The sequence below is a fragment of the Hemicordylus capensis genome, chromosome 1 (assembly GCF_027244095.1).
Source record: "Hemicordylus capensis ecotype Gifberg chromosome 1, rHemCap1.1.pri, whole genome shotgun sequence".
Taxonomy (NCBI): Eukaryota; Metazoa; Chordata; class Lepidosauria; order Squamata; family Cordylidae; genus Hemicordylus; species Hemicordylus capensis.
Window position 1 is genome coordinate 265,842,745 of NC_069657.1, and position 22,292 is coordinate 265,865,036.

The following is a 22,292-nucleotide window of genomic DNA, read 5'->3' on the forward strand; positions in this document are numbered from 1 at the left end:
TGTTTAGCAAAGCACCAAGAAGAAGCTGCCCACTCCAGTTACGAAGTAGTGCAGAGCCTTATTGCTGCAGTTAGTCAAGAACAAACATCGAAATTGTAGTGCAGTATAAAGTAAATAAGATTTATTAGGTTACGTACATTTGAAATAGGAAAGAGCTATCCTAACAATGAGCTACATAGTGAATAGGAGGGGAGAGAGAGGTGCTCCCATCTGCTCTTCCAAGGAGGAGAGAAGTAGAACTGACTCACTACAGGAAATACCTGAGGAGTCAAAGCAGGGGTCATAGAATAGAGGCAGGTAAGGGGACCCTCACTAACCACTTCTACTCCCAATGCCCCTAGTGGTAATTAGGATAGTTGGTGCAAAAGGTTGATGCAATGGAAGTCCATCTCCAACTATGCCAGCACACAGGGGCAGCTGGGAGATGCCCCGCTGGTGCATGGGCATAGCTGGGGGGAGCACCGGGATTACGGCAATGGAAGCAGGTATGGACCTGCTCTCCTCCACTTTAAAGGGACTGTGTAAGCCCTCATTTTTAAAGGGATGTGCCCATGATTTGGATGCCCATGTCATGTTTTGGCACATCCCTACCTGAAAGTGTATTAGCACATTCAGAACTGGAAGCCCTGTGTGCAGTTCTTGGGTAAATCAATCATCCCACTAGGTTCTAAACAAATTTCAGTTCTCTAAATAATCCGTTCATTTGGGAAAACTCTTCCTTCATGAAACCTTACCAAATGGGTTAACTTAGTAAGAAAAGGTGCACCAAGAACCAGACTGAGAGGGCAGCATGGATATGAGTAATTTGGAGGGGGGTGGTTAGGAAAGGGTTAAATACTCCCCTCAGCCATTGTCACTTTTTTGCTGCTTTGCTAAACAATGCAAGCAAGCGTTGGGGTGCTCTTATATGCATTTATGCAATGCACATGATGTGCAGTTAGCTCCCCAACTGGCTTTCCAAAATACTATATATTATTATTTTTTAAAATGTGAAAAACTAAAAAAAAAAAAAAAAGTACTACTAAAATAAAGCTGGGTGTTTTTTTTTTTGGGGGGGGGGTGTAGTATCTGCCAATCTGACCTGTCTCAACAATTTCCCCATCTGCTTGCAATGGGGCAACTGAGCTGGTGGGGTGAGTTGGTGGTGGTGAGATTCCTCAGTCAGCTTTTCTTCTATCAAGATTGTAACTGCAAACATTGCAATGGTAGTATGCTTTTTAAGAAAGAAAGATTGGAGGTCTGAAAGCCTTTGCAGACAAATGAAGACACCCAAGAAGCTGAGTGCTCTTCCATAAATGAATTGCCAATATCAGTGTCCCATCTGTTAAGAATGAGCGACTAGATCCAGACAATGAATGCATTCACGTAAACTGGACCTTACAGCTGTGTACTTCAAAATGTCTCACAAAAGGGTGCCATATATTGAAAAATGCATGCAGCATCCCTGAACATCATAAGTTAGTCACTCCATATCCATTATCCTCCAATCCTGTCTGAGTCACTGGGGGTGGGGATTGTTGTTCCAGGAGAAAATCCATCAGCTTCTGCTCCTCAAGGAAACATTCCTCTTTCTAATGCATCTCTTAGGTTTTTTGAAGACATCTTTGGTGGGAAACATCTTCAAAAGCTTTCCAAAATCCTGTTACACATTCCCAGCTTTTCAGAGCGGTGAGGTCCCAGGGGTAGCATTGCTAGATTTAGGCTGCACTCCTAAACCCACATACTACACAGTAAGTCCCAGCGGGACTTACTTCTTAGTGAACATGCATAGTATTATGCTATTAGCTTCCTTTGGCTCAGAACCCTAGAGACCTAAGGTGGTGTGTCTAACTTGTATATTTGTAAATCAAGCAGTTTAGTGAGAATAAGTGGAGGCAAACAGGCAATCCTACAAAACAAAAAATTCCCCAAAGAGCAACCTGGACAGGCCCCCAGGAAGCACCCCTAGGTTCAGCTAACTCTCAGCTATAATATAAACTCTCAGCATTTTCCGTGGCTCTGCATCATCTAAGACTGTCAGCTGCAATCTCTCTCCTTCCACCACCCCACACACCCTCCCCTCAACTAGAGGGGTGTTACCTTCCCCCAAATGTGATGGGCATGTCATTCAAAACTACAGAGATTCTTCACTTAGCAAGTGAAATCGTCTCATCTTTAGCTTCTGTTTCTGAAACCAACTGATATTAACTAGACATTGGCCTAGCAAAAGAATGGTCAGCCAGCAACCATAACAATACTATATGCAGTTCATCAACACAATCATCCAAATGCCGGCTGGCATTCTAAAAGGAGAAGGAGGAGAGAGAAAGAGAGCACACACCCTCTGTTAGACACAGGAGGAATAATTTTCCTTTACCAAGTCCCTACTGACTTTTCTTTAAAATTTGTTCATCCACACATTTCGCCAGTCAGTTTCTAAAGGTTGTCATTACATTAAGCTACTTTCCAGTCCATTAGTACAGAAGGTGATTTCAGAGAAGGGTTATATACTGTGGGAGCAATCCACCCCCTCAATGGAGTCAGATTCAGCATTTCCATTGGTTAGAGTGCTGCTTGATTGCATCCCCAACTCAGCAATTGCATATCTGCTTTGATTAATGTCATCAGGTCCCAATGATGTGTTACGTTCTCAATTATTAATTTGTGCCAAACGTTCTTTACAGACAGCTCTGCATGTCACTTAACCTGACTTGAGAAACCCTAAGAAATTATTAAGTATGCATATCTCTCAGATATTTCGTTTGTAAAGCAGGCTGAATATTCAAACACCTTCACTGCAACCATTCGGTACAAATTATCCTGTATCTTTTCTCCCTCAGGTCAAAAACATGATAGATTTTAAGCAGAAAAAACAGTGGAAGGGGTAACGCCATTAAGGAGCCTTCCTCTGCTTAAACAGGCAGCCTCCTATGATAGCTTTTCATTAAAAAAATACGATTACTACTTTATTATTTTTAAAATTTATTATTTACTACTTATAAAGTGCTTTTCAACAAAAGTTCTCAAAGCGGTTTGCATAGAAAAATAAATAATAAATAAGTAAAGATGGTTCCCTGTCCCCAAAGGGCTCACAGTCTAAAAAAGAAACATACCCTAGACATCAGCAGCCACCACTGGAAGGATGCTGTGCTGGGGTTGGATAGGGCCAGTTGCTCTCCTCCTGCTTAGTATAAGAGATCCACCACTTTTAAAAGCTTCATTAGCATACCCATGCATCTCCTGTCCTATGGAAGATTTACCTTGGCCCTGTCGGCTTGCTATAATGCCATTGCCTGCAAGACTGCTAGATCTATGCCCTCAAACTGTGCATAGTGTCTTATAGTCAATATGCATTAAAATTAATTTCACAGTACATCCCCTGGGCAAATTCATAGCAAATAAGCCTATCAGTGGCTGTTGGTCATGCTAGCTAGATGAATCCTCCAAATCCAGAGGCAGTATATCTTTGAATACCAGTTGCTGGGAAGCAAACAAAATGGGAAAGAGCTGTGGGATTCCCAGAATCATCTGGCTGGCCATGGTTGAAAATGAGATGCTTGATCAGATAAAGTTTTAGTCTTTCCTAGCTGAGAAGACTTATTTAATCTTTATATAGAATTAAATAAATGATTGGCACACATATGTATCGATAGCTATTGGCCATACTAGCTATAAGAAAGCTTCAAACTCAGATGCAGTAGACATCTGAATGCCAGATGCTGAAGACAATGAAGCTCTTCTCACAATCAGTGAGAAGAGCTTCTGGCAGGTCTGCGGGGAGAGCGGGCTTAGCCTGCTCCCCACAGCCTCCAAGCCCTGGGTGGCCGGATTGGCCATCCACGTGACTGCCAGCTCTGTCATGGAGCTGGTGGAACCTGTGGGGATTGGGAGCCGCCCAGCCTCTGGAAGTTCCAGGAGGCCCCGCGTGAGCACCTGGGGCATTCTGGAGAGACCCCTGAGGCTGGGAGGCTGGCTGCAGCCTCCCAGTCGGGGGTCTACTCATGTGTCACCGCATGCTGTGGTGGCATACAAGCAAAAAACTGAGGTTAACGGAGGACTCGCTCAGTTAACCTCATATAAGGGGAGAGGGAATTAGGTGGACTAGCTGCCTTGGAACCACTGGGCTTGCCTGTGAGCCCGGTGGTTCTGACCATCAGTAGAAAGCGGTCTAGGTTCCCTTAGCCCTCTTTCTACTGATCATGGGAATAGCTTCAATGAATGAGAGCAGGGCCATTGCCTTCATGCCTTCGTTATGAACTTTCCCTGAAGAATCTGGTTCAATGCAATCGAAGGCTTTTCTGTAGTCAATGAAGCACATATTGCCTTCTTTCTGGTATTCTTTGGTTCTCTCAATTATCCAGCGTGCATCAGCAATGATGTCTCTTGTTCCTCGGCCTTTTCTGAAACCAGCGTGAACATCTGGCATTTCCCTTTCCACGTAGGGCTCTAATCTGCATTGTATGATCCTGAGTATTATTTTACTAGCATGTGAAATTAAGGATATTGTGCGATGGTTTGCGCAATCTGTTAAGTCTCCTTTTTTTGGTATGGGTATATAGACTGACCTCTTCTAATCTGTTGGCCACTGTGTCATTCTCCAAATTTGCTGGCATAGTTTGGTTAAAGCCTTGACTGATTCTTCTTCTGTTGCCTGCCATATTTCTGTAGCATTTTTTAAACCTGTAACTAAAAGCTGTGAGAGCCTCAGACCGAAGCTGTCTGTAGTATTTTGAATAAAGTTTATTTTTCCTTTTGTTCTTTGCAATTTTAACAAGCCTCTTTGAGTGGATTTTTAACTTAGGAAATAGGGGCCGGGGAGGGTTTTTTCTGGTGCAAAATACATCTCAGATTGTTCAGCAACCTACCACTTTTCTCACCACGTGTAAGCTTGCACATGGAAGGCTTTTGCACTTTTCCAATAGCACAGGAGAGAGTTTCCCTGAGAATTTCACCCAGGCCTGGGGGGTGGGGGTCAAACTCTGTTGATAATTTGGGGGTGGTGGTTGTGGCAGCGAATACTACAGGAAGGTTTTGGGGGAGAAGCCTTTGTCCTGGAAGTATGGAGGGGATGATTCAGCATTTTTCTTCCTCTCACATGGGCTTGCTCTAAGACAAAGGCTAGATGAATCTGCTACAGCCTGGTTTTGAATGCATGTATGAATAGCCTCGATGTCTGAATGGGGCTTCTCCTAGCACCTGAGACTTTCCCTTTCATTTATCTCCCCTATTTTTCAAACTCAGCCATGCTTTTACTGCCTTTCCTTCTCTCAGGCAGAATATCCTAAAGCAGTTTACCAGGAAGGGCTTGGTCCTTTTGTTGATAATTTCCACCATCTACCCAAATCCCAGCAATGCCTGGAGGAAGCCATCTTGACTGCCTGAACTAGCTCTGAGACAGATATGTGTCAAGCAGTTTATCAGCAGAGGAGGTGAGTCACTTGCTTGCAAACGACTGGATTCTGCCTAAGTCCCGGTGGTATGCCTAGAGGGAATCATCTTGACTGGCTGGAACGGAGGCAGATGCACCAAGCAATTTATATCAGCAAAAGGGATGAACTACTTGTTCATAAGCCAGTTAGTACATTTTGCTGAAGTCCAAAGTTCCAGCCGGCAGCTGAGACAAGTGGCATAGATAGGAACTGTGCTCTGCCAGCCAAGGTTGGGCAAAACATGTTTCAGGGGAAGCAAATTTGCCCACCCATGCTCCTCTCTGACACCATCTGTGTTTGTGTTAGCTGCCATGGGCTTTTCTTTTGAAAGAGCAGCAAGTGAGATTTTAACATAAAACCCAAACAAAAACAAAACAAAAATTAAATGTACACCCTCATATTGATTAATCAGTGAGGCTAGGGCACACAGGTATTCCTCGACACCATTCTAGTCACGGTACAATAATGCAACATGGAAGTATTAGAGCCAGTTTTTCTGTTAACAGTGAGTATTAGCTTTTGTGTAGTTGTCTCATTTTAAGGGCCCTAAGGAAGCACTATACTGCAAGTACGGTGATCTAAAAAGCAGATTATAAATCCACTGAAAACCGAATCTGAACTGGTTGTCAAGCATAGTAGTGTTTAATGGTAGTGGAGGGGTGTGTGTGTGTGTGTGTGTGTGTGTGTGAGAGAGAGAGAGAGAGAGAGAGAGAGAGAGAGAGAGAGAGAGAGAGAGAGAGAGAGACTCCGACATGGATTAAACTCTGAGGCCAAGTGGTGGAAGGCCACAATGGGACCATGAGGCAAAGCAAGCAAACCGTTGACCCATTTCCTCTAGCCAGACAGATGCTGCCCTGAGAACATGGCCCCAGTTTATCTCTTCAGTAGCATTCTGCAGCCTCTGTAACAAATGGATTCAGAACTTCATTAGTCAAGGAGGGCTTATTTTCTTGGCACATATGATCTCCATTCTAGAACACTGCTGTTCTTTTATATTCAGGAGAGCCATCAAAGGAAAGTGGAAGGGAAACCTAATTAGTAGGTTCTTACATTTGTGACCTGCACACAGTGATACAGCCTGTCCCTATATATGCTTCTGCCCCAGCTCTGAGTGCCTTAGGCAAAACAGAAACTTATGAGAGGAAATGACAGAAGACAGAATCATGTCCTTGTTCATAAAAGATCCCAGGAAAAATACGGGGAAAGAGAAAAAGGCTTTAAAAATAAATGTGAAAGATATAAAAGCTTGCGATAAATAATAGAAGTCAGCTTTATTACTTTTTATCTTATGTAGGAACAATTTTATGGAACCGCAGCTGTAGCAGAATGCTAATCGGTGAGATTTAAGAAAATTATCTCATCATTCTTGACCCGCTGAAGAGTTGGCATGGGAGACAGGGGAGGATATTTTCATCAACATTGTTCTTATGGATGTATAAGCATTCATTTGTCTCCTCAGGCCTCAACATCACTCAGCCCAGCCATGCTTCTTAGGGTTCCCCGAAAAGACATTCCATTTGTTCTTTTGATAAAATTATCAGCAATACTAGAAGTAACGGGGCCAAGTGCCCATCATTTACTGGGAGACATTTGGGTGTCATGGCCGAGCCTGCCACAGCCCCTGCTCACAGCAGTGACTTTGAGTTAGACCCTAAGGAGGCAGGACCAGCACCAGATCTTGGCAGTGGACCAGAACCTGAGAGAGCCCTGCAGCTGAAGACTCCCAAGGGGGCTCCTTTAGGTCCTGAACTCTCTGAGGCAGCCCTCTCAGACCCAAGTCCACCGCAGAGCCAGCCTCTCCCACACCATGTGAGAAAGCACAAAAGAAGGTAGCAAGGCTATATGCCCTAGTTCTGAGAGAAATAGAGGAGATATGCACTTCTCCATTTTACCCTTTAACATTTCCACTTATGTGTAAAAAAAAAAAGATGATAAACACATTATTTTGTACCAGGAGCTTATGAAGACAAATCATTACGAGTGTGCCCTTCTGTTCAGGTTTGCTTTCCTAGTGCTATTACAACAACTTCTGAAGCATCCAAATTTGGTCATTACTGAAAACAGAGCACTTGGCAAGAAATCATATTGGATTGATTCTGGTTGGTTGTCAGTTCTGTGTGTAATAGAAAATCTTCTCTTTCTCTTCCGACATTGCTCTTTGACAGGGAGGAATAGACTTGATTGATCTCTTTTTCTATCGTGAGAGAGATACAGCTTTGTACAGTGGAGCAGTGACTGTAAGGGCAACAGCCTGCCACACTGGTGGAGGGAGTGGGAAGGAGAAAGCCCTAAGGACCGCTCAGTTGGCCACCAGTCACTGCTTTCCGACTCCATATGTCAAGGTCAATGATGGGGGTCATATACTTTGCCCAGCAAGCTATTTGTAAGACATGTTTGATCTTCCCAGTGGCAGTGCAGCTGGAAGACAATGTGAGCAAATCACTTACAGGGTTCTAACTGAGAGTATTACAAGCGTGTACCAGAAGCAAAGCATTTCACAGGCCTCGTAAACACGAGCAAGAGTTAGCACACCAATGGCATACCATCCAAGCTAGGCCTGGTCTGTCTGTGCAACAGAACGAGGCAGTAGAGTGAATTACACTATTTCATTCGGTAAGAAGGGAGGGAGGGGAAGGAAGGAAGGAGGCTCCCTGTCCCCAAAGGGCTCACAATCTAAAAAAGAAACATGATAGACACCAACAACAGCCACGGGTGTGTGTGTGTGTGTGTGTGTGTTGTGCTGGGGATGGATAGGGGCAGTTGCTCTCCCCCAGCTAAATAAAGAGGATCACTACTTTTAAAAAGTGTTTGTTTGATCAGTTAGCAGGCCAAAAAGAACATGTTTGGCCTTCTTTGTTGTTATCTTCTGTTTGCAGGGAAGTGTTTTTTTTTGTGTGTGTGTGTGTGTGTGGTTTTTTAAAAAACATACGGACATTAAAAATGTTACCATCTGCGGTCTGGAGTGGTACAGTCCATTCCACCACCTCAGGATTCTAGCATTCTTGTCACACGCTCTGTTGATGTGTGCAGGACACCATCTGACCGCTACATGAGTTTCAGTTATTAAGAACTGAGGGTGCTGACAAGGCATCTGAAGTGATGAACCCACCTTTCTACAATGGACTGGGCCAGCTATTGTCTGGTTCCCACTACAGCCTTTTTGGGCAAGGCACTCAAGCAGGTGGTAGGTGGGCAACTCTGGACATTCTTGGATGGCATGGATTATTTAGATCCATGTCAGGCACGGGTTTGGTATGGAAACAGCCTTGGTCTCTCAGTAAGATGACCTATGCTGAGAAGACACAGGGCAGGAGGAATGTAAACTAAAAGTAACTTAGTGGCGCAAAGCAGCTTTCACTAACTGAGAACCTTCCTAGGCAGCCTGACCACAGATACACTGCCTGTAGCCCTCTCTTCAAAAATAAGTGCACCTGGCACCAGGGATGTAGCTACAATTGAACAAAGGGAGAGAGACAAATGTCCCCAGGACCCTGAGGAGGGAGGAATTCCACCAGCTGGATGACAGCTTGCTCTTTGCTTTCCCCCTCATGTCTCTATGAGGAAGAAGGGGTGTGTGTGTGTGTGCGCGCGCGCGCGCAGACAGGGGCCCGATCTCTCTTTTTGCACCAGGGCCCATTCCAACCTTGCTATGCATCTACCTGACACCTTCCCTATATTCTCTTTGGTGCTAGGTGAAAACATTTTTATTTGACAAGGCAACCCCTAGTTTTAATTTTTGAAAATATAAGTGGAATATTGCTGGAGCCATAAGGGATTGAAGGGGCACATTAAGTCCTATTAAAATGGGCTACTTTTATTTATTTTGCTTTTGTGGTTTTGCAGGCAGCTTCCTGCTACACAAATTTAGTTATTGTGGGGGTAGTTTTGATCTGGATTTAAAAATTAAAGGGAAAGCCTTTTTTAATTTTTAATACCCAGTCCTGCAAATGAGCAGCCTGTGGTGCTTCTGAGCTGAGTAGCAGCTATGGGCTTGGGGAATTTCAGCATTAAAAGAGGTTATCCTGAAAACCTGCAGTCACTTCTACGCTGTGAAGTGGCATGGGCTGCTCATTCACAGGACTGGGGATTAAAAAGTTAAGGGAGGGGTGTTTATGTAATTAATTAATTAATTAATTAATTAATACATTTCTATACCACCCCAAACCAAAATCTCGGGGCAGTTAACAATCAAAAGAGAAACCACCTCTCAGCTGAGAAGTGGCTTGGATTTGCCCAGTTTGGACTAAGAAGTTAACCCCCCTTACTTTTTAAATCCCCAGTTCTGTAAATGAGCAGCCCATGCCACTTCTCAGCTGTGTGGTTGGGGATTTAAAAGTTAGAGGAACTTAGCCCAGGAACCGAACCCCATTTTTTAGGTTAGATTTATGTATTGAATGTTGTGGGTTTTAACTTTAATGGTACTTACCCCTGTGATAGTCAAGAGATTCAGTAGAGGTTTTATCTTGTTTATCAGGTTACATTATGCAATCAATTTTAAAATTGCTACTACAAAGTCTTTTGAAGAATTAGGTGTGTTAAAGTGGTGCACCTTTTTTCATCATATCACTGCAAGTATTGTCTAGTATTTTAGAGTTCAAAACACCTATAATAATCTAGCCCAAAGCTTTCTAGCCCACTTAGCTCAAAGCACCTATATAAAAGAAACTTTTTTTAAAAAAAACCTTACACCCCAAATTATCATTTTTTAAGTTCTAACATGGGGTCAAAAAGAATATTTTCTCTTAATACAAAACTGTTGACATGAGCACTAAATCTGAACATTTTGTAGAGGCTGTGTTCCAATTGATTTCATATGAGCTCTAAACTGAACTTTCCAGCTGCATTATTGTATGGCTAATATACGGTTGCCAGAAGCCCTCCTGGTGGAATTCCTGTGTCCTTAATCACAACAGGGAGAACTGAGAATTAGTATCCACCCACTTACCCTCTGGCACATGTTGTGGCTGTTTCTTCATTGCACTTCCCCACCTGTTCTGCTGTAGCACCAAAACTTCATCCAAAAACGAATTACTCCATTATGAATGCAACTAACTATTAAAAGTGTAGATTAAGAGAGCATTTTGAATTCAAATGTCATTTCATAAGAGGGGACACACAAGGAATTGTGTGTGGGGGGGGAGAAACAATGACGGGAAGAAGAAACTAAGTATTTTGGCCTTTTCTTCCCCTTCCCTCTCTGTCTTCTGCTCTCCTCTTCTTCCCTCAGTCCCTCCTCGCCCTCTCCTCATTACTCTCCTGTTATTTTCTTCTCTACCTCCCACCTTCCCTCCCTATTATGGTTGGGGAAACCCAGAAAAACTAACAGCACCCTTCAAGAGCCAAGCACTTTCTTATCCCAGGCCCAATGGAGGGTCTCTAGCCCATTCAGCCATGTCAACAGCTGCATCTGAATTCACGCCAAAAGCAATGGTTGGAGCTTATGTTGGGCTCCAGCCCTTGCAGTTGAGTACTAAGGACAGGGATTCTGTTCAGGTCTGGCCCAAGCCTGCTGGGCAGCTTGGAAAGCTGCTGCCGCACCACCATCCTCATGGTGCACTGAGTGTACCATGCAACACTCTCCCTTTCCCTATCCATGCCACAGCCTTGGCCTCTTCTCCCCCTCCCTGACCCACAGCTCGTTCAGGTGCACTATGCACACCATGGAACAACTGCCTCCCTCCCCAGCACAATCCCACCAATTTCATTCTCATGACCTCTGTTTACCTGATGGTGGTGGTGGACCCTCTGCCACTGCTCACACTGCTGCGGAGGTTACTCATCTTCAGCTCTCCTTGGTTCCCTGCTGCCACCACCTCCACCAATCCACTGCCTGAGGGGGCTGCTTCACTGGTCTTCATTGGTGAGCCAGCCCTGGCTTCCCCAGTGGCTGCACTCAAGCTGTGGCATTCCATCCCTGGGAGGTCTGCCTGACCAGTTTGCTTACCACCTTTAGGAAGGTGGTGAGGATCATTCTCTTCCAAAGGACTTTTAACCTGGTATGAGCTGCTGATGTGGATCTCTGATGTATGTCTGCTGCTTTAAGATTGGTTGTTGTTGTTGTTGTTTTTTATTGTTTAATTTTTAAAATAATGTTAAGCATCCTGAGGACCATTATACAGTGGGAAGGCAACATTGTAACATTTTAGGCAGATAGATCCTATTTCCCCTTTATCTTTAAAATAACTAAAGGATAAAGGATTGGGTTCAGACTGCAGGGCACACTTCCTCTGAAGCCAAATAGATCCCTGATGAATGGCTGAGCATGCTCACCTGACCTCATCACCTGAACCAATATCCACATGGCTTGTCCTAGGCTGAGGTGAAGTGAGCAGCAGGCCATCCAAATTCCCTGGCCCAGTTTGTTTATTTATTTAACATATTTTTATACCATCCAAAACTTACATCTATGGGCGGTTTACACCCAGATAAAAATGAGATGACCCAGAGACCAACCTGGCTGCCGCAATCTGGACCAACTGTAGTTTCCAGACTACATACAAGGGCAGCCCCACATAGAGCGCATTGCAGTCCGGAGGTTACCAGCAGATGTACCACTGTTTTGAGGTCGTTCATCTCAAGAAACTGACACATGTCACTTCCTCAGCCTGGGACACCAGGGAGAGGCTTGGATCCAAAAGCACTCCTAAACTGCATACCTGTTTCTTCTGGGGAAGTATGACCCCATCCAGAATAGGCAGATCAAAATTGTCTCTCAAGTTCCGACCCCACACAATGAGTACCTCCATCTTATCTGGATTCAGTCTCAGTTTGTTATCCCTCATCCAGCCCATCACCAACTCCAGGCAGGCATTTAGGGAGGTTATGCCTTCTCCTGATGATGTTGACATGGAGAAATAGATTTGGGTGTCATCAGCATACTGGTAGCACCCTGCAACAAATCTCCTGATGATCTCTCCCAGCGGTTTCATGTAGATGTTAAACAACATTGGAGACAATATGGAACCTTGAGGGACACCATACAAAAGTTCAGATTTTGAAGAACAGCAGTCTCCAAGCGACACCATCTGGAACCTTCCCGAGAGGTAGGAGCGGAACCACCACAAGGCAGTGCCTCCAACTCCTAACCACCTCAGATGCTCCAGAAGGATACTATGGTCGATAGTATTGAAAGCCACTGAGAGGTCCAAAAGGACCAACAGAGTTACACTTCCTCTGTCCATTCCCAATTGGAGATCATCCATCAGGTTGACCAAGGCAGTCTCCAGCCTATAGCCCGCCCGAAAGCCAGTTGAAATGGGTCAAGATAATCAGTTTCCTCCAAGACTGTCTGGAACTGGGAGGCCACCACCCTCTCAATTACCTTGCCCAGCCACTGAAAGTTGGCTGAGGAGGACTAATGCCTGTGAAGTGCTCTCTAAGGCTCTAGTGATTCCCAGCAGGCATGAGTGCGGTGAAACCTCAGCCTAACATGGGCTTTCGTACCATGTTACTGGAGATGAAAGAGTCACTGTTCACACCCCAGTATGTTTCTGCAGGGGAAGGAGAACTCCTATAAGTCGAGACGACCTACTTCTCTGTCCACTCTCCAATCCCAATTTTTCAACTGACACCTGGGATTGGCCAGGAGATAAGTACCCAATAGGCAGTTTTATCCAGTTGTAGCTACATTATTTTCCTTTTCCCTAGTGGTGGAAAGTGAATAAAAGAAAAACAACAAAACCAACCAAAACTATATTCAAAGAATGTGCTTCTAACATCCATGCTAACCCCCTCCAACAAACCTTTAGTTTCTCCACATCAGAATAGATTTTCAGCTGTATTATATCCTTTATGAAATAGCTTTGTTCTTCTGTTTCAATCTTCAGAGTAACATATTCTGACGTTCTTGGCGTATATTGTTAGAGCAGCTACAATGCTTTACGTGACAGGTGGCGAACATGTTTGCTTTGGAGGCACTGGTGTTCTATCCATGTTTGTAATGTCAATGACAGATATACATCCTTGAACACACATCAGTGTACCCCGATTTGGCCACAGTTCCTCAGTAAATTTAACTTATTTAAGACATCTTTTTTAAGACGTCTGTCTGTCACTCAAACTTCATGTCTTTGCTGCAGGAAATGAGATTGCCATGTATAGTGTGAAGCCACTCTTGTTGAAATTTGGATCTACAAATGGTTTTTGAACACCTGCACAATTCACTCACTGGAGTGATCTACAGTTCACTTTGCAGCAAACCAGATCTTATTAAGTAAGTGTGCCTCTACCAAATTCAGTGTTGTTAAACAAGCTTCTGTTAGAGTGGGTTCTGATTTGAATACTTCTGTTGACTTAAAGAAGGCATTCACATAATCAAAAGCTGTGTTCTACCCACATTTGGAAGCTGTGTGTGCTCCCAATATTCAGTTGTGTGGAAGCAAGGTAGGAGGAAAATCTGGATAGACGTGATTGTGTAGAAGCAAGCTACCCAGTTTTGACTCCTACCTTGCTTCCATACAATCAGTTCTACCCAGGTTTTCCTCCACACAACCGAAAATAGGGAGCACACTCAGTTCCCAAAGGTGGGTAGAACACAGCTTTTAATTGTGTGAAAGACCTCGATATATTATAACAGTTGTTCACAGGTCACCTTTATAAAGCTGATCCTTAGCTAGGTGTTTGCAGGGAAGTGATGTTTTATCAATGGGAGCTAATGGCAACAGATGGTCTCCTGATAGCTGGAAATCACTCTCCTTCTTATAGAATGAAACACCCATCAGAGCATGGAGAAAGCAGCTGAGAGGAAGGGGTAAAGAAACAGCAAAATAAGTTTGCAGTTTCATTTGAGAGAGTGAGAGTTCCTACCTCCACTTAGAGGGAACTGGCAAAGCAGCCTACTGAGGGAGAGTCTGTTTGCTTTTAGTCTGCTCTTCTTGTATATTTATAAATAAAGCAAATATTACAAAGACATTATAAGTCTGCAGCGCTCTTTCATCCAAAGGCAACTAAAGCCTGCAGTACTACTCTTGGAACCTCTCACTGCTGGGGGAAATGGAGTGAGCACATAATGTAATTATGGAAGATGAAAGGGGGGGGGGAAGAATCGTCCCAGCAATCAGTCCTGCTTCCTTCAGCCCCTTTATGCTTGTCTTTGGGTTGAGTCACATAAACAAACGTTTCTGCTGAGGATTACGGCAAGATTGCTAAAGCATGATTCAGCAGGGTGCCGTGGTTGCATTGATGGCTGGACATGGGAAATCTAGACTCAAATGCCTGCTCAGCCATGGAGCTCAGAGTTGCTATGCTTGCCCTACTTAAGTAAAAGAAGCAGCTATGAACATTGGAGTGTACTGTCCCGTGCAAAGCTCTGGCCACTGTCTATTTTTGAGGATTTATACTAGTTGAGAAGCCATGATTGGTAGCAGCTTCCAAAGGAGGCTTGATCTCTCTCTCTCTCTCCCCCTCCCCAGGTTCTTACAATCACCAGAGCTAAGATGGAGGCATCCTGAGTTTGTCATGCTAAGTTTAAATCTTGATTAATGATGTTAGTTTGTATCCCAAGATAAATCTGAGATTCCTGCCTTGGCACAGGTTGTCACATGCACGCTAATGTTGGTAACCAGCATTAAATTAAGATTATAGCAATTGTATGTTTGGGTGGGTGGAGGGAAATCCCAATAACATATTGTATGTACTGTATTGACATGTCTACAGGAAAAAATTACAAAATTAGATGTCGATATTAATCAAAACCAAAACAACGTAGAAAAATGAATAATCAAACCACATACCAAAATTTAGTACAATGAAATACAGTCATATTGAGAGCTTCATGTTTTTTCTTTTCAGGTGTTTCCAGATAGAAAGAGAAGGGAAGCCAGAAAGTCGTTTGCGCTCTCAGGTGTGAACTCTTTGGAACCTGCTGTCTTTTATGACTGGTATAATCTTCACACCTCTCTCTCCTTCCCAACATATGAAGTACTTCTGCAGCATCAGACCACTGGTCTATCTAAGTCAATATGTAGCAGCAGTAGCAGCCGGTGAGGGCACCGGTGGAGGGGTGTTGAGAGGCAAGAGTAAAAGAATTGGTGCTTACCTCCACTCTCGCCGCACCTGAACGCTGCTTGGAGAAGCAGTGTGCCACCCAGCACCCCCTGCAACTGGTGATCACCTCCACCACTCACCTGGCTTCCACGGAGCCGATCCCTCACCCGTGGCCAGGTGAGTGGTGGAGGCGATCCCCCGCCGCAGGGGGTGCTGGGTGGCATGCTGCTTCTCCTAGCAGCATAAAACAGGTGCTTTAACACTGAACTGCTTCTCCTCCCCTATCCCAGTATGTGACCTTGGAGAGAAGACATCTCACAAGGTCTCTGGACAGGTTATTATCCTTCAAGCCTCACAGAATTTCTGGAAGCTAAAATGCAGTTACAAGAAGGCAACTTTCTGAGCTTTTTGGCAGAAGAATGAGACACAAAGTGGGCTGTGCAGGGATGCAACAAGTATAGGTGGTCTGATGAAGCAAACCTATTTGGCTGTATGAATTGGTCCATAACTGCCAATGCCAAGGTGACCTTGAAGATGACGAGTAACTCAGACCTACTTAATCCGTGCCTTTCTAATAACCTTAGCTTATCACAATGTTTTTCTTCTGCCATCAGACTACAAATTTTGCTTGATTTTGGCTGCTTATTCCAAGGACACTTTCACAAACCATGCTTCAATTATATTTTGCATCACCCACTGAATCACAAAGCTACATTGACTAGATTGTACCATCAATTTGAAACGGTGTCTGCCCTGTTTTCTGTCTTGCCTTAACATTAACAAGTGACACATGCTAGAAGAAATGCTGCTGTGATGGTGTGACTTGTGAAAACACTGCAAGACAGGACACACATACTATAAAAGTAGCCTTTGTGCCAGAAGGTGTAAACACAACCAGTTCACAGACATGCAAAGTCCTCTTTGTTGTACAAACATTGCAGGTTATGTTTTCTTAAGCATTTGCAGAGTGAAATGTCTGAATTCATTGGAGGAAACACTGAAGAACAAGAACAATTTGTCTATTCTGTCCCACATGCAAAGCACAATGTTGCAGGTAACTAACCAAGCCAAGAGAGACAATATGAGTAAAATTCTCATAGGCTGTATGGATCGCAGGACTCATCAACAGTTGTGAAAGTGTGAATGAATATTAACTGCAGTGTGAAAAGGCCCAGTCAATTTAAATTGTACGAAAGGCAGGCCATCCTATTAAAATTCCCTACCCATTATCCTTCATTCCTAGGGCAAAGGGCCATTACTCAGTCTATGGGGAAGATGGTTCATTGCTACAGTACTTTGTCATTAGGCTTCAGAATGAAGAATGTGTGCAGTAAAAGATAAATTAGTGCGGTTAATAAAACTAACACAACCAAACTAACATTTTTTAAAGAAATCGACAATGAAAGGAAAATTGGCCATTGCTATCACTCAACAGCCTGGAACACAAGCTGCTCCAATAAACAGGATCTGCTTTAAAGATTTAGCTACCTGTTTTCCAGCTGGTATTATCTGATTAACTGAAATAGGAATGCAATGCTCACCATTTTGACTGATAAATGCCATTAATATATTTCAGTGATGGACATCGCTCCGCAGGACAAGGCTGTGAGGATGCTAGAAGGAAAATAGCATCAGAATGTTGAAGGCAGAGGGCCTTAATTTGAAACTGCTCTAGCAAAATATAAATGATAAACAGTTTAAGCAGGATTGTCAAACAACTAGGATGTCAGCCCAGTTAGCCTATCCTAGATTGCAAAATAAATCAATACAAAGTGGAAACAAAAGAAACCAAACATTTCCAACTTTTAATATAATATGAATTGGCTATATAGCCCAAACCAGAACATATGTACTATCTTGGCTGTAAGCAAGACCCCAAAGGAACATATGTACTATCTTGGCTGTAAGCAAGACCCCAAAGGACAAGAGAAGGTTCTGGGTAGAGGGAAGGGGAGATGACCCAGCTGTGGTCAGTCAGTCAAGGTAGCAGGTAAGGTCAAGCAGTACCTTGGACAGCTCCATGGAGAGAATTTGCTCCAATGAGATTTGGAGTCAGCTGAGCTCTTACTGGTCCCCGATGCTGGCTTCCGCTCCCAGGCTCCATTCCTTATTGGGAATTGAGATCTTTAAAGGGACAGCCCATCCCGTCACTTGACTGTTCATTCTTGCCATGCACATTTTCTGCATTAGTGAGCTGGCTCTGGAGTGCAAGGCCCTTGGTGACAAGGATGCTGACCTCTCAGTGGAATCTGACACAGAGACTACAGTCTGGGAGTCCTGGCTCAGGGGATTCACCAAGGTGTCACTGGTGTTTGGGCATGGTGTTAGGACCTAGGCCTAGTGCCTTTGCAGTCTGTGCCCTTGGCCCTCCTGATACAGCTGACCGCTCACCCTTTGTGTCAGGGGCAAGGTCATGATAGACAAGGAAAGCCTGCAAATGTTTTCCAGGTTCATGGCACACAAAAGTCAGCATCATGGATGGAGAGCCTTTTGCAAACAAATCCCATACTCCAATTAAGGGAAGTAAGTAAGAGTGTGGCGGGGAGGGGGAAACTGGCAAATATTGGCCACCAAAGGTATGCAGAAAGTAGCAGATGAGAGTAGAAATGAATCTGGAGGAACAATTCTCACATTTTCAAATTTTGTGTTTGTGTGTGTGTGTGTCCTGTGTCCCCCCTATAACATACCAAAGCAGCATACAAGTCTATAAAAACAGTACAAGTACCATATGAAAGGCATAGAAATATAGTAAAATGTGTGTGCAAATCAACTGCATCAAATGCACATTTGGATGTGCTGATGGGAGACTTGTCCATTAGCAAATCCTTGCCCTTCAAACATTGAGTTCCAGACATATTTAAAAATTAAATTTCAGGTTTTGATATTCATTTTAAATTTAGTGCTAAGAAAATCATGTCCCTTTATACGGAAGCCCTAGAGAAATGATTTTCCTCAGAAGAAGGACTTTCTAGTTCAAAGGGCCATCTAGTCCAACATTCTGGTTCTAACTGTAGCCAGTCGGATGCTTTCAGGAAGCATCCCCAACCTCCAGTTTGTCATCCAGCAACTGATACTCAGAGGCATTCTGCCTCTGGACATGAGGTTCCATATAGCCATTATAACAAAGAGCTGCTGCTAGACTTATCCACCTCCATGAATGTGCCCAAGTCCCTTTTAAGGCCATCCGAAGTTCCAGAAGTATTCAAGCTACTCAGGCTCAAGACTCTATACGAGACTCACAATGTTCACAGATGCTCAAAAGCTTTGCTTGTTTCTAACAGATCTGGACAAAGAAGTCACTTACAGGATAGAACTGTTTTTGCTGTAGCAGCCATTGATAAAATTAGATATAAATATATCCCATCAATTGCTGTTCTGTGCCATAAAGAGCATGTAACATAAGCTGATAAATTCTTTATCCTCTTGATAAGCCTTTGTTCTATTTGTTTGCATAATGATTCCCTGGCATTTATAATTCTACTAATGACAACTGTGTTGTATCGGTTGTTTCTATGCAATTTGCTCTTCCTGTGCACTATGTTATAGGGCTTTATTTTGCTTTGCAAAGATCTTTGGCTTTACACACAAAAAATTCACTAACTAATCTCTGGCAAGCTAGGCAAAACTGGCCAGTTGCCCTTCTAGCCACGAACAGGCTCATTTACCATGTGCACCAATGTGGCACAGCATTGTGGCACAGCAGCTAAACCGTAGTGCAGCTAGGGAATGCAATTGTGTTACATTTTTCAGTTCTTCCCAGTCTTCCCATATGATGCCTTTAGGGCATGATTTTCAATCTACGAAATTCAAAACTATCAGTAGAAATGAAGTTCTAGCAGCAGGTGTGTGCGTGTGCACATACACACACGTGTGTGCATGCAGATTTTTTGTTTACATTCTGAGAAATCTACATCTCCAAATCTGTCTCTGAGAACGGAAAGTTCAGCAGATTTTGAAATTTCATATCGGCCCTAGGAAAAGTGCTGTCAAGCACTGGTTACTAAACTTGCACTTGTGGATAGCCGAAAATCCATGATGTCACCCTCCACAAGCTATTAATTAGTTTATTTGATGTCTGTGCAGGTCTTTAGGTTTTAAAATGTAAGCCCTATTTAAAATTCTTTGGGGAACTATCCTTTCACTCTTTGTAAAGTTCCATGTACATGGATAGTGGTTGTGCAATATAGTTAAATAATAAATACCCCATCTCCCAACTGGAGGATGAAGTGGACAGTTCAGGAGATTAAAAAGGGTGGGAAGACCACATGACTCAGGCCCTGGATGATGCCATGCCACCGAGACCCCCAGGGGGAATTTGAGGCAGCATCTCCACTACCATCCAAGGTCACAGCCCTGCCTTCATCATCTGATGTAGGAGTCCCCTGAGGACCTGCCAGCTCTAGCAGAGACCTTCCCATTTGCCATTGGAGCTAGCACTTGGAAAATCAGGCAAGGCCTCTTTAAGAAACAAGTCCTTCCCTAAGGAAGGGGTCAGGGTCAGTGTTCCCCCAGATGTTCACTACAACTCCTAGCATCCCTAGCTGCAATGGTCTTTGGCTGGGGATTATGGGAGTTGTAGTCAACAACATGTGGGAATCCCTGCTAGAGGGAACACTGGTCAGGGTAATTTACTTTGTCAGGGCAGCACCCATAAAAATGGGCAGTGTGCTCCAAGCAGCTGCTGGAACAACATCCCACCTGAGTTACTAAGCCCAGGTCTTGAGGGACTGTGTTAAAATCCCGAGAATCCCAGCCTTAATTTAAAAGTAAAAATAAAATAGAAAAAAGGCTATCTTCACCTCTATGACTGCAGCCAAAAATCTGAAAATGGCAATATCCCAAAGGACTGGAAACAACACTGTTCAAAGTACCACTCCTTTTACTTAAGATTTACATGATTTCTGATCATAAAACCACATTTTTCAAGAACCAACTCAAGTTCCAGATTTTTGTATTATAAGGTTTAACAGATTGATAGCTAGAATAAATGCAACACATCCAACAGGACTAATTTCTCACCATCCATGTTTATATACTTTAAACACCAATAATATGAATCACATGCCCCCCCCCGCAATTAACCACGTGGCCTTCGGGCTTATTATGCTTGGGATGGGGCCCTTGTACTGAATTTGCCTGTGATCATGCAATAGAAAGAGAGGTAAAGTGAAATAAAAAGAGAGGGATGTATAGAATGACATTTGCTGTGAATTCTCCTCTAGTCTTGATCAGATTCAGTTGCATCTTGTTAAGGTAATATTTAATTAGCATGGATTATGGAAGAAAGGCCAGCGGGGAGACCCCAAGATGTGTCAATGAGCAACATTTTCAATTGTCCCAATAGCAGAATATGCCATCCATCTCAGCTATGCTGCCAGACCAGGCATAGAAGACTTTGCTCATTTTACTGCCTCATTTCAGCTCCCGTGTGACATTCCCTACCCTTGACATATTCCATCCTGGAAATCAGTTATGACCGACATTAGCTCCTTTTTGCTTCACTCTTCTTGCATATCAGCGCTGTGAAAATCAAGTATTTGCTTTTATGCTTTATGTCTGCTCCTCTCAAAACTACTTGTTTCACCTGCTGCTAAAGAATAGGTGTTGCCTTTAAATGTCACACACATCCCCATTTCCCATTTCCCATTCAGCATTATTACGATGATTGCTGTTGCTTTTTTACAATTTTGGAAGGTTTCCCCTGGAAACTTTGATGGCCCTTTGTGTTCATGCTAGGGTAAAAAAGAATGTTCCATAATATAATGCCTTTTAAAGGGGAGCAAGGCCCACTAACCACCTCTGGTTTTGACTATGTTTAAGGAATTGTGTCCAAACACACACACCCCTCCCATTTTAAATTTATAGATTGTTATTCTAGGAAATAATTCTGGACACTTTAAAACCAGTAAAAGCTGCAAGCTGTGATGGAACAGCCAGGCAGAAAGTGCTGGGTGGAGGTTGTGGTGTCACTGGCAGGAATATGAAAGAAGTGCAACAGATTAAAACACTCCTATGCTAAGCAAGTCATTTTGACAGATGTAGGACAAAGCTAAGGACGGGAGGATAGTTAATGAAATTATAGGGAGAAGAAGGTTATGTGGAGGATGGAGTCAGGAAGATGAGAATTCTGTTCTGATCTTCTGTATTGACAGTGATCACCAGGAACCCAGCAGCCCAACTGCATCATTTCTGAAGACTGAAGATCAGAGCCAAATCAAAGGCCCAAAGACTAGAGTTAAGCAAAAAAGGGGTTACTATTAAAAACATACATTTATTTATTTATTTATTTATTTATTTATTTATTTACAAGCTGAGTACATCTCTTCATGATCTTGCTATTCAAGACAGGAGCAAATGTCTCGTCATAATCTTCCCCATATTTATTTTATTTAACATATTTTTATACTGCCCAAAACTCACATCGCTGGCAGTACAAGCAATATATTTGCAAAAATTCCTTTGCCACCAGTCTCGCTTTGTAACAATGGACATCTCCTTCTGCATTTTGCTTAGTTTTAAAAATCCACTTGCACCCCACAGTCTTTCTTCCCTCAGGTAGCTCTGTGAGTATCCATATGTTATTTTTGTGCAATGATTTCATTTCTTCTTTTGCAGCTTCCTTCCAGTTTTGTGCTTCAGCTGCAGGTAAGTTATCAATTTCTTTCCACATGCTTGGTTCTTGAAACCTTTCTCTCTTTGCAATGTAGGAAAGTTTCTTAGGCAGAACTCCTTTATTCTGTTGTGTCAAATGCCATACCCTTTGCTTGCCATCAGCATTCTCTTCTGCTGAATTGCTGCTAGATGTAAAATTTACAGTGGAACCTTCCTTTTGGTCATATTGCCTTGATTCTTTCTCCAACTGAAAATTGGGCTCCAAGTTTGGCAATTCACTAGTGGTTG

At 43.3% G+C, this 22,292-nt stretch overlaps 1 long non-coding RNA gene across 1 annotated transcript; it reads left to right on the forward strand.

Annotated features, from left to right (window-relative positions):
- Positions 1 to 5,325: 5,325 nt before the first annotated feature.
- Positions 5,326 to 22,035, forward strand: LOC128340126 (uncharacterized). The gene is made up of 4 exons (XR_008313479.1): positions 5,326 to 5,408; positions 13,487 to 13,620; positions 15,198 to 15,249; positions 22,008 to 22,035. It is a non-coding gene; the product is annotated as an uncharacterized LOC128340126 (long non-coding RNA).
- Positions 22,036 to 22,292: the final 257 nt, after the last annotated feature.